The sequence below is a fragment of the Suncus etruscus genome, chromosome 1 (assembly GCF_024139225.1).
Source record: "Suncus etruscus isolate mSunEtr1 chromosome 1, mSunEtr1.pri.cur, whole genome shotgun sequence".
NCBI lineage: Eukaryota > Metazoa > Chordata > Mammalia > Eulipotyphla > Soricidae > Suncus > Suncus etruscus.
The window spans coordinates 167793738-167795847 of record NC_064848.1 but is presented as its reverse complement, the minus strand read 5'-3'; the positions used below and the strand labels follow the sequence as shown (position 1 = coordinate 167795847).

The 2110-nt window shown below is 46.2% G+C and overlaps 1 non-coding gene across 1 annotated transcript; it reads left to right on the top strand.

Annotated features, from left to right (window-relative positions):
- The first annotated feature begins 837 nt into the window (after positions 1-837).
- Positions 838-941, top strand: LOC126027428 (U6 spliceosomal RNA). The gene has a single exon (XR_007502266.1). It is a non-coding gene; the product is annotated as a U6 spliceosomal RNA (small nuclear RNA).
- The last annotated feature ends 1169 nt before the right edge of the window (positions 942-2110 follow it).

Genomic DNA, 2110 nt, shown 5'->3' with positions numbered 1-2110 from the left:
TGAAAGGTCTTTGTTCACAGAGTGAGATCTGGGTCCATAGAGCCCCAATCCAGCTCTGCTCTGAACTCTCTTTTCTAATGGCTCTCAGCTGGCCACCTTTTAACCTCACTTTACCTGTGGAAATGTCATGTTTGCATTTGGGTCATGGGGTTGGGTTGAGAAGTGGGGTGTGACTCTGTCTCACTAACCTAATGTGGATGGTGTCTTGTGACCTCTGAAGTCAGACAAATCTCTTATCCAGAGGTGGGTGCTTAACAAATAACTACCTGCTTCTCCCTAGCCAAAAAAACATTCATATTTGTGGATTGATGAGTAATTTTTCTGGTGTTAGTGAACCCATATTGATAGATTTCAATGCACTAGCATGAAGTCACTGAACAAGGACAAAATTGCACACAGTAGGATGATGGGAGCTGGTTGAAACCATTCCAATACATCCCTGCTTGACCCTTAATCCCTAGAGAGAGCTTTGCCAGGGCAAATTCAAATCCAGGTGGTTCAGGCTGATAAGTGCAGCAAGAGACAACATGAGGTCCTAGGGAGAGACAGGATAAAAAGTAACAAGAAGTCCAGAGGGAAAGTACAGCAGGTAGGGCACACACTTTATACACAACTGACAATCCTCAGCATCTCCTATGATTCCTTGAGCCCCACTAGAAATGATTCCTGGTGCAGAGCCAGGAGTACCCCTGAGTACCATCAAGTGAAGAAAAAGGAGGAGAGAAAAAGGAGGAGGAGACAGAAGATAGAAAGAATGAAGAAAGGAAGAGAGGGAGAGAGGAAGGAAGGAAAGAAGGAAGGAAGGAAGGACAGAAAGAAGGAAGGAAGAAAGGAAGAGTGCTTGCTTTGGCAGCACATATACTAAAATTGGAATGATACAGAGATTAGCATGGCTCCTGTATAAGGATGACACACAAATTTGTGAAGCATTTCATATTTTTTATAAGAGAAAGAAAGGGAGGGAGGAAGGAAGGAAGGAAGGAAGGAAGGAAGGAAGGAAGGAAGGAAGGAAGGAAGGAAGGAAGGAAGGAAGGAAAGAAGGAAAGAAGGAAAGAAGGAAAGAAGGAAAGAAGGAAAGAAGGAAAGAAGGAAGGAAAGAAAGAAGAAAGAAAGAAAGAAAGAAAGAAAGAAAGAAAGAAAGAAAGAAAGAAAGAAAGAAAGAAAGAAAGAAAGAAAGAAAGAAAGAAAGAAAGAGAGAGAAAGAGAGAGAGAAAGAGAGAGAGAGAGAAAGAAAGAAAGAAAGAAGGAAAGAAAGAAAGAAAGAAAGAAAGAAAGAAAGAAAGAAAGAAAGAAAGAAAGAAAGAAAGAAAGAAAGAAAGAAAGAAAGAAGAAAGAAAGAAAGAAAGAAAGAGGGGCTAGAGTGGTGGCAAGTTAGTAGGGTATTTGCCTTGCATGTGCTAACCTAGGATGAACCACGGTTCGATCCTCCCGAGTCCCATATGGTCCCCCAAGCCAGGGTGATTTCTGAGCACATAGCCAGGAGTAACCCCGGAGTGTCACCGGGTGTGACCGAAAAAACCAAAAAAAAAAAAAAAGAGGAAGAAAGCAAGGAAGGAAGGGAGGGAGGGAGGGAGGGAAGGAGGGAGGGAGGGAGGGGGAGGGAGGGAGGGAGGAAGGAAGGAAGGAAGGAAGGAAGGAAGGAAGGAAGGAAGGAAGGAAGGAAGGAAGGAAGGAAGGAGGGAAGGAAGGGAGGAAGGAAGGAAGGTAGGAAGGAAGGCAGGTAGGCAGGAAGGCAGGAAGGAAGGCAGGAAGGAAGGAAGGAAGGAAGGAAGGAAGAAAGGCAGGAAGGAAGGAAGGAAGGAAGGAAGGAAGGAAGGAAGGAAAGAAGGAAAGAAGGGCATGAAGAGGGCTCAGGAAGTTTGGCAGCAGGAAGGAGGGAAACGCACTCTGGAACCATGATGTTCCAGGAAGTCCAGGGTGGCTGGAGCAAGATGGAAGCTGCCTCTCTCCTGGCTGAGTTCACTGGCCCCATGTGGCCAGAAGGCAGCATTGCCTGGTCCCTGGCCTCAGTGAGGAAGGGGGGGGGGGGCGGTCCATGATGTGGAGGGAGCAGGTGTTCCCTGAGTCCCAAGGATGACGTGTGATGAGGCTGAGCCAGGAAAGGGCAAAT